Consider the following 10808-nt stretch of genomic DNA (forward strand, 5'->3'; position numbering starts at 1 on the left):
AACCAGAAGCAGGGAAGTTGTGATCCGTCTTAAATATCCCCCAAGATGATGATGATTAGAGAAGAGGTGATCTTTTTGTATTGATCATTCACTGTTTCCCTTTTACAGACTTGCTCATGCTTTTAAGTTTTAAAGAATGGTCCATTTTTCTCTTGTGACTTGTGTGATTCCAAATCAATAGTGTAACAGTAAGTATAAGAGCAAAACAAGTAGTTAGCACCCTGGTGTCTCACTTATAGAGCCTCTCTGCTTCTCATTTTTCTTTCAGTTTTTATCGTCCATCTTCCCTCCCCACTGGGGACTGGCTAGAAATGCAGGAAGGAGGCAGCTTTTATTCATTGGTTGCTATGCTTGAAACCAAAAGGCAAGAAGAGGGAAAAAAGCAAGTGAAACAGGAAAGAGTAATACAAGAATTGGCTTGGAAAAATTCTAGAAACAGAATTTTCTAGAACAGATATTTCTCCTTAAACCAAAGAATGACGGGGTAGGTATGCAGGTATTTTAGAGAGTGGCCATGTTCCTGAGTCCTGTACAAATGTTAGTAAACTGACATAAAGCTGGATTAAACATGAATAAGCAACAAGGACCACAGGAGCTCTGCTCAGGAGCTTGGGGAACACAGGAGTTTGGGGAAGAATGGATACACATATGTGAATGACTGAGTCCCTTTGCTGTCTACCTGAAACTACCAAAACATTGTTAATTGGCTGTACACCAGGATAAAATACAAGTAAAAAAAGTAAAAAATCCAAACAGCTGTGTTTGCATACTCATCTATGTTTAACATGTATTATTACAAGGAGCAAGAACTTTGAAATGAAATAAATATTTGAAAATGTGTAGACCAAAATATTTGGGGCATATAGATACCTTCTTATTTATCTATATCAACTACCATTTTAGTTCTTTTAAACAAAATTGTGACTATGTCGGCTTGAGTACCCACCACTTGTATCTCAGAAATGAACTCTGAAAGCTTTTTTGTTCTCTTGAATTATCATTATTTCAATCTAATATTTGGAAGGAGGTAAGTCATGACCAAGATGAACTGATAATTTTGAATTTATCTGCAGGATTTATTCATTAGGCAAAAATTTCATTGTATTGCTAAGAGAATAATGGTGGACAGGGAAGGAAACACAACATTCCAGAACATTTACAACTTTGATATGATCATATATATTTTAGCTTCAGTTTGTGACTTTATTAAAACTATAGTATATTCACATTTCCCTTTGGCTCAGACAGTAAAGAATCTGCCTGCAAAGTAGGAGACCTGGGTTTAATCCCTGGGTTAGGAAGATCCCCTGGAGAAGGAAATGGCTACCCACTCCAATATTCTTTCCTGGAGAATCCCATGGACAGAGGAGCCTAGTGGGCAACAGTCCATGGAGTTGCAAAGACTTGGACATGACTGAGCGGCTAACACTTTAGCTTTTCCTCTATATTTCATGGCACAGGTACACTTCTCTTTACAGAATGAAGGCTCAAAACCAACTGAACTTGTCACTTAAAATGAAGACGTATCATGGTAATTTTCTCTCAGAAGAACTATTTCTGAAAGTAATAACTGCAGTTTTCTGAAGAGCTACATTATGGCTTTCCTCTAGTTTTTCATGTCAAGTTCTGCTCTAAGTAAAGATTTTCATATTTCATGAGTTATTATCACTACCTACAGCTTGCCAATATAGGAAGAGGTCTGGCAGGAGAAATCACCTTGCTGGCCTTGAAATGTTGGGAGTTCTAATTAGTGGAGGGTAGTGACAGCTTGTGCCACCTGGAGATTTTAATATTCCTCCCTAATGAGATGACTATCACTTCCCTGCAATCAGGGAGCTTTCCCAGGGTTCCCAATCAACTCACACTATTTTTAGTTTCATTCAAATTGGCTAATTATGAGGATTAACATGAATTATGCCTGTGTTTTACTAGGTGTCCAAGTGTCATTTCAATATCAGAATTATCATCTTGGTATTCTGTGGAGAAAGGTTAGGAATGGTTAAAGTTACACCCCACACTGCACAGAATTTGTTGAAAAGATGTATCTGATCTTAAAACCAGATCTTGATTAGAAATGCTCTACTTTAGGAAGAGAGTGAGAAAGGATTGATAAATATAAAGCCTTCTCAGAGTGCTTTCTAAAGATCTCATTTTTTAATTCAATAATGGAGGGAAAATTATGTAACCAACAACAAAGAAAATGGATTTGATATTTCATTGATAATTCTAGAACTCAAAGTAAGATAAATGTCATTAAAATATTAAAGCTGATTAAAAGGATTTTAAGTTACATTTAAAACAAAATAATTAAAATAGTGTGGGGTAAATAGAGTCTTGGTAAGGCATGGCAAAGTCATATGGAACTACTCAACTTGCCCAGAGGAGTGAAACATTTTTAAGAGAACACATTTCTCTTTTAAAAGAGTGAAAATGTTCTTATGGATGGACCACCTTCTAAGGATTCTGAGAAAGCCCATGGACCCACCTGCCGGTCTCTTAAACTCTGAACACTGCTGGAGACCAGGAGGAATACGAAAAGTTTGAAGACCAGTTTTGATTTTTCAAGAGGAGACAAAACAGATCAGTGAGCTCTTGAGTCTGACCTTGGGCAACACCCTGAATTAGATTATTAAAGGAATGATTTGTGAGCTTCTGCAAGAGAAGTATTGGAAGGTCTGCCACACGGCCTTTCTAAGAGCTGCTGAAAGGAGGATGTGTGACCCCAAGGAATTAACTTTTTCTTTATCAAAAGATTCCTGCTGTTATGGGCTGAACTGTGTCAACCTCAAAATTTATAGGTTGAAATCCTAACCACCAGTATCTCAGAATGTGGCTGCATTTGGATAGGGTCTTTAAAGAAGTGATTAAGTTCAAATGAGGTCGTACAAGTGGGCCCTGCTCCAATATGTCTGGTCACCTTTTAAGATGAGATTAGGACACAGAAACGCACAAAGGAAAGACAGTGTGAAAACACGGGGAGAAAACCAGTCCAGGAAAGAGACCTCAGAAAAAAGCTGATTCTGCCGACACCTTGATCTCAGACTTTGAGCCTTCAGCGCTTTGAGAAGATAAAGTTCTGTTATTTAAGCCACCCAGTCTGGAGTGCTTTGTTATGGCGGCACAAGCAAATGAAACACAGCAGCTAAAGTTCAATAAGAATCATGTGGCGGCGATGTCAAATGGAGGACCCTTAAAGGTACCATGATAAAAACAGGATCTATGATTCTCTGTCCTTATATTATTTGGTACTCAGTTGAGAGAGATAAGTCATGCTAGTTATTTTAACAGAGAGAATTTAACCTAAAAAATTGCTAACTAGCCATCTGAACTTCCTGGGACAGCCATAACATAGTACCACAAACTGGAGGGCTTAAACAACAGAAGTTTATCGTCTCACAGTTCTGGAGACCGGAAGTCTGAGATCAAGGTGTCAGGAGGGGTGCTTCCTTCTGAAGGCAGTGAGGGAGAAGCTGTTCCTTGTCTTTCTCCTCATTTCTGTTGTTTTCTGACAATCCTTGGTTTATGGATATCTCACCTTGATCCCTGCCTTCCTGTTCACACGGTGTTCTCCTGGGTGAGCAACTGTCTCTGTGTCCAAATTTCCCTTTTTAGAAGGACAGAGTCATATTGCACAGGGCTTCCCCCATGGCTGCGGTAAAGAATCTACCTGCAATGCAGGAGACTTGCAGGAGACTTGCAGGAGAGGCAGGTTAGATCCCTGGGTCAGAAAGATCCCCTGGAATAGGAAATGGCAACCTGGTCCAGTATTCTTGCCTGGGAAGTCCCATGGATCAAGGAGTTTGGCAAGCTGCAGTCCACGGGCTCGCAGAAGAGCAACCAAACAACAAGCTATTGCACTAGGGCCCACTCCGGTGAGCCCATCTTAACTATCTGCGAAGGCCTGAAGAACCAGGACTTAAAGCAGCCACTTATGTTAGGGACAAAATAGAATTGGCCACTGCAAGTGTATAGAAGAAAATGACCCTTAACCTTACCTAAGTTACAGAATTTTCAGCTCTTCTCAGAAATCAGCAGAGGACTTCGGCGAATCCCCCAGCCACCAAGGCTGCCCACATCAGGTCTGGACTTGCTTGTTCGCCTCAATCCAATAGGGAAGAAAACCCCTTGGCAACCAGTCATATGAAAAAGCCAAATCACTTTCACGTTTGCCTCATTAAACCCCCTTACCTGTGAGCAACTCAGAATTCATTGCTTTCAGAGCCTTGAGTTTCCAGGTGGAAACCCTTGCAATAAACACCTCTTTCTCCTTTGTTTATCTCACTGTGCAGAGTTTGGTTTTTGACAAATCCTATTTCCAAGTAAGTTTCCACTTCCAGGTACTGGGGCTTGGAATTCAGTATCTTTTAAGGTAACACAATTGAATCCATAATACTAGGTAATCTAAAAACCAAAACATTTTACAGTGATAGAAACTGAAGGACGAGCTACTACCGCTAGGACTGGAGGGGCAAAGGGAAGGGGCTGAACATAAAATGTAGAAGCCTGGAGAAGGCGCCCTCAAGGAGCTGGAGGAAGGGGTGTGTGTGTGTCACTCAGTCATGTCCAACTCTTTAAGACCCCGTGGACTGTAGCCTGCCAGGTTCCTCCATCCATGGGGATTCTCCAGGCAAGAATACAAGAGTGCCTTGCCATTTCCTTCTCCAAGAGGAAGGAGTACTTGCACTTGTGCTCACCTGGTGGAATCCTTGAGAAGGGTGCAATGCGGCTGCTTCTGCAAATGCTGGGAAAACGGAAAATGCTGGAAAGACCACAGACTTTGGAGAAACTACATGCTGGATTCAGCTGCTGCTGCAAAAAGACACGCTGCTGCAAAAAGACACTGCTCTTCCCTGGGTGAAGCATCACCAGGGTGACGCTCAGGAGACCTGCACACTTTCAGCCCCTCAGTTCAGTTCAGGTCAGTCGCTCAGTCGTGTCTGACTCTTTGCAACCCCGTGAATCGCAGCACACCAGGCCTCCCTGTCCATCACCAACTTCCAAAGTTTACCCAAACTCATGTCCATTGAGTCAGTGTTGCTATCCAGCCATCTCATCCTCTGTCGTCTCCTTCTCCTCCTGCCCTCAATCCCTCCCAGCATCAGGGTCTTTTCCAATGAGTCAACTCTGCATGAGGTGGCTAAAGTATTGGAGTTTCAGCTTCAGCATCAGTCCTTCCAATGAACACCCAGGACTGATCTCCTTTAGGATGGACTGGTTGGATCTCCTTGCAGTCCAAGGGACTCTCAAGAGTCTTCTCCAACACCACAGTTCAAAAGCATTAATTCTTCGGCACTCAGCCTTCTTCACAGTCCAACTCTCACATCCATACATGACCACTGGAAAAACCATAGCCTTGACTAGACGGACCTTTGTTGGCAAAGCAATGTCTCTGCTTTTTAATATGCTATCTAGGTTGGTCATAACTTTCCTTTCAAGGAGTAAGCGTCTTTTAATTTCATGGCTGCAATCACCATCTGCAGTGATTTGGGAGCCCAGAAAAATAAAGTCTGACGCTGTTTCCACTGTTTCCCCATCTATTTCCCATGGTGTCCCCCTTTTGGTAGAGTTTCTTAGGGGATGCTGGCAAAGCAGACTTGTAGTCTGTAAAGTTCTAGCCCCAGTGCACAAAGAAGAGTAAAGACAAGGTTTGTAGCTGAGAAAAAAATAAACCAATACCTAGCATAATGTTTAATATTATTGGGTCAAGATCAGCAAAAGGAGCCAGTGACCAACAGAGAAAAGTATTTGAGGTCATGATTCTGCAAACATTGACCCAAAGGTGTAACAAAATTCCTGGATTTGTGGTTACTGATGTGCAAGTTTTTGCCTTAAATTTCTTATCTATTAAATGGCTATGATAATAAAAAGTAGCTCATAGGACTGTTGAGAGGACACATAAAATGCACTTAGAACAGTAGATGACACAGATTAAGAGCTCAGGACTCGTTAGATACTAGCTCTTATTTGATTACTATCTTGTTTAATTAGATAATCTGCCTTTTGAGAAATCTATATGCAGGTCAGGAAGCAACAGTTAGAACTGGACATGGAACAACAGACTGGTTCCAAAAAGGAAAAGGAGTACGGCAAGGCTGTATATTGTCACCCTGTTTATTTAAGTTCTATGCTGAGTACATCATGAGAAACACTGGACTGGAAGAAACACAAGCTGGAATCAAGATTGCCGGGAGAAATATCAATCACCTCAGATATGCAGATGACACCACCCTTATGGAAGAAAGTGAAGAGGAACTCAAAAGCCTCTTGATGAAAGTGAAGGTGGAGAGTGAAAAAGTTGGCTTAAAGCTCAACATTCAGAAAATGAAGATCATGGCATCCGGTCCCATCACTTCATGGGAAATAGTTAGGGAAATAGTGGAAACAGTGTCAGACTTTGTTTTTTGGGGCTCCAAAATCACTGCAGATGGTGACTGCAGAAATTAAAAGACGCTTACTCCTTGGAAGGAAAGTTATGACCAACCTAGACAGCATATTCAAAAGCAGAGACATTACTTTGCCAACAAAGGTCCGTCTAGTCAAGGCTATGGTTTTTCCTGTGATCATGTATGTATGTGAGAGTTGGACTATGAAGAAGGCTGAGCACCGAAGAATTGATGCTTTTGAACTGTGGTGTTGGAGAAGACTCTTGAGAGTCCCCTGGGCTGCAAGGAGATCCAACCAGTCCATTCTGAAGGAGATCAGCCCTGGGATATCTTTGGAAGGAATGATGCTAAAGCTGAAACTCCAGTACTTTGTCCACCTCATGCGAAGAGTTGACTTATTGGAAAAGACTCTAATTCTGGGAGGGATTGGGGGCAGGAGGAGAAGGGGATGACAGAGGATGAGATGGCTGGATGGCATCACTGACTCGATGGATGTGAGTCTGGGTGAACTCCAGGAGTTGGTGATGGACAGGGAGGCCTGGCATGCTGTGATTCATGGGGTCACAAAGAGTCGGACATGACTGAGTGACTGAACTGAACTGAACTGAAAAATTCAAATACCAACAATTTTAGGGCATATACCTTCCTCTACCAGGGAATTAATGAAACTTAAGACAGGCATTTGTTCACTACCAACAAAACATACACAAGTAAATATGGACTTAATTTCATGAACTAAAAGCAAAAGTCTCAACCTTCTGTTACTATTTAGTGTTCCATGGCTGATAATTGCTTCTAGAACTTTAAAGAAACTTTGAAAAAAGAGAACTTCTGCTTATGAGCAACATGACTTAAAAAGGCAAGATAGCAAACAGTTTTAAACCTCGCTCTCTGCCACAAGTTAACGGTGGAATTACCTGGAATGCTAAATTGAGAATCCAAAGCCCCATCCGGGTTCAGAGGGAAAGAAGTTCAGAATCACTTAGTGATTGTTGCTGAAGGCATGAGGTAACATTCCTGTCCCCTCGTTGATTTTACCAACCTTGAAGAAAAGAGCATGGCTTGCAGGGCCAAAACTAGAACTCAAGTTCTAGTTCTTTGCAAAACTGAGAACAGAGATAATAAATGATAAAAAAAAAAAAAAAAGCACTTATCATCTCTGTAGAACTCAAAAAGTGTAGCTCCTTTTCCTATATACGATTTGACAACAATGCATAGCAGACCTAAAACTGTTCATACCTGTAAAATTTCATAACTTTGTTATCATTTGATTGTTATACTACAAGTAATCAATGTAAAGCACATTTTAAATGAAATGGGTAATGCATTCCAAGTTCATTTATGCTATAGCAGAATATCTACAATCACATCATTTGTCTCTCACACACACACACCCCAAATTTAAACAGAACTATTTTTGAATGAATGAATAAGGATAAAGTTCGGCTTCTCTACACATATAATTACTTCAGCATCTAAAGATGATACAGATTACATGAGATTTGATTTGAGTTTACCTTTTGCTGAATCAAGGAACAGTTTTCTTTCTCCTTTTACTAAAGTGAAAGGTAATGAAATGTGATTGTTTTTCGGTGCCTGAGAAACAAAAGGGATAATTTCAGGGACAAAAATAAGTAGCTTCCATGGGACAAGACTTTTGTTAGAATAGACTCTTTTGTCTTTTGTGCGTGAAAAGGTCAAAATCTACATTTAAGTTTCACCACTACATGAATTTCATGAATTTCATATTAGTTCTGTGAACTATCTGCTCCAGACAGTGCATTTTCTTTCCCTGGATTTTTAAAAACATATTTTCTCAAAGGATTCCGTCACAGAAATTAAACTTAGTCTGTACTTGTCAAAAAAATCTAGTGAATATATAAATATGTGTTGCTGCTAAGTCACTTCAGTTGTGTCTGACTCCGTGCGACCCCACAGACGGCAGCCCACTAGGCTCCCCCGTCCCTGGGATTCTCCAGGCAAGAACACTGGAGTGGGTTGCCATTTCCTTCTCCAATGCATGAAAGTGAAAAGTCAAAGTGAAGTCGCTCAGTCATGTCCGACTCTTAGCGACCCCAAGGACTGCAGCCTACCAGGCTCCTCCGTCCATGGGATTTTTCCAGGCAAGAGTACTGGAGTGGGGTGCCATTGCCTTCTCGGAAATATGTGTTGCATATGTATAAATCTTGGCTCTTCTATTTGGTCTTTCCCATTTACTTCATTTGGAGAAGGCAATGGCACCCCACTCCAGTACTCTTGCCTGGAAAATCCCATGGACGGAGGAGCCTGGTGGGCTGCAGTCCATGGGGTAGCTAGGAGTCGGACACGACTGAGCGACTTCACTTTGACTTTTCACTTTCATGCATTGGAGGAGGAAATGGCAACCCACTCCAGTGTTCTTGCCTGGAGAATCCCATGGACAGAGGAGCCTGGTGGGCTGCTGTCTATGGGATCGCACAGAGTCGGACATGACTGAAGCGACTTAGCAGCAGCAGCATTTACTTCATTGTTTAAATAGCACCATCTGGTGGTGAGATGAAATTATTGCCATTATATTGTATTATTAAAAATGTTTTATTTTATATTTGAATATTTGATTCAGAAGGTAAAGAATCTGCATGCAATGCAAGAGACCCGAGTTCGATACCTGGGTCAGAAAGATCCCCTGGAGAAGGGAATGGCTACCCACTCCAGTCTGGTAGGCTATAATGCATAGGGTCACAGAGTCAGACACAAGTGACTAACACACGCATAGTTGATTAACAATTTCAGGTGTACAACAAAGTGATTCAGTTACACATATACATGTATATTCTTTTTCAAATTCTTTCCCAATTAGGTTGTTACAGAATATTGAGCAATGAAGAAAATGTAGATTCAGCACAGAAAAATATTCAATTATTTTTTACATTAAATTTGGGTTATTCGTTGTAAATTTTCATGGGTACTGATTTTCTCATTTTAACTATGCCTAGTCTATGGGGTCGCACAGAGTCGGACACGACTGAAGCGACTTAGCAGCAGCAGCAGCAGCAGTTTTAAAAATACATATAACCTATTAAAACTTACTACCAGATAATAGCTATAAAAAATACATATATCTAGACCATGACAAGTTTTATCCATTGTTAAATATAGTTTTGTTTCATACACTTTAATATTGCTGAAAAGCTCTACTTGTAGAATTTTAATGATGTGATCTTTAAAAATGAATTTTAAAGTTTTTTTTAAAAATTCACCCTAGTGAAGCACTTTAATTCACTCATTAAAATGATCTTATTGCACTTTTCTTTGAAAGTAATCTCATATGTAACAAACTATAGTCACAAAAATTTTTAAAATAACTTTCCTCATAAAACACCATCAGAATTAATAAGAACCATTTGCAGAAAAACGTAACTGTCACAGTATTTAATAATGGATTTAGGCTTCAAAAGAAGCATTGGATTAAAAATGTGATGCTGCTGCCCTCTTGTGGTTTAAAGGGCATATTTCCCTGTGGAAATATAGCACCTCCTGATTTTTTTGGAGGGAATGATGCTGAAGCTGAAACTCCAGTACTTTGGCCACCTCATGCGAAGAGTTGACTCACTGGAAAAGACTCTCATGCTGGGAGGGATTGGGGGCAGGAACAGAAAGGGACGACAGAGGATGAGATGGCTGGATGGCATCACCGACTCGATGGACGTGAGTCTGAGTGAACTCCGGGAGTTGGTGATGGACAGGGAGGCCTGGCATGCTGCGATTCATGGGGTCGCAAAGAGTGGGACACAACTGAGCAACTGAACTGAACTGAACTGAACTGAACTAATTCTTCGGAGAAGGCGATGGCACCCCACTCCAGTACTTTGCCTGGAAAATCCCATGGACGGAGGAGCCTGGTAGGCTGCAGTCCATGGGGTCGCTAAGAGTCAGACACGACTGAGCGACTTCACTTTCACTTTTCACTTTCATGCATTGGAGAAGGAAATGGCAACCCGCTCCAGTGTTCTTGCCTGGAGAATCCCAGGGACGGGGGAGCCTGGTGGGCTGCCGTCTATGGGGTCGCACAGAGTCGGACACGACTGAAGCGACTTAGCAGCAGCAGCAGCAAGTAATGCTTTTTATGTTTCATAAGAAAACTGAGTTCGACCAAAGAAATACAATAAATAGTCCATTAACTACAATTAGAATGTCCTAGCTAATTCACTATGACCGTTCATAGCAAGTTAATGATTAACTTATTTAAATCTCTTTTAGTTAGTAAATTTAACCACCAAAAATCCCTTCCCATATACGCATTAGCATCCTTCACCAGTTCTATGAAATACTTTTTGCAAATGCTACAGCAAACCTACACGCTCCAATCGAAACTAGAAATTAGTAAAACTAGTTTATTTCCCTGATGATCCTAGTGGGCAATGAGCTGCTTTCCTATTACATTTT

The sequence above is a fragment of the Bubalus kerabau genome, chromosome 14 (assembly GCF_029407905.1).
Source record: "Bubalus kerabau isolate K-KA32 ecotype Philippines breed swamp buffalo chromosome 14, PCC_UOA_SB_1v2, whole genome shotgun sequence".
Lineage (NCBI taxonomy): Eukaryota > Metazoa > Chordata > Mammalia > Artiodactyla > Bovidae > Bubalus > Bubalus kerabau.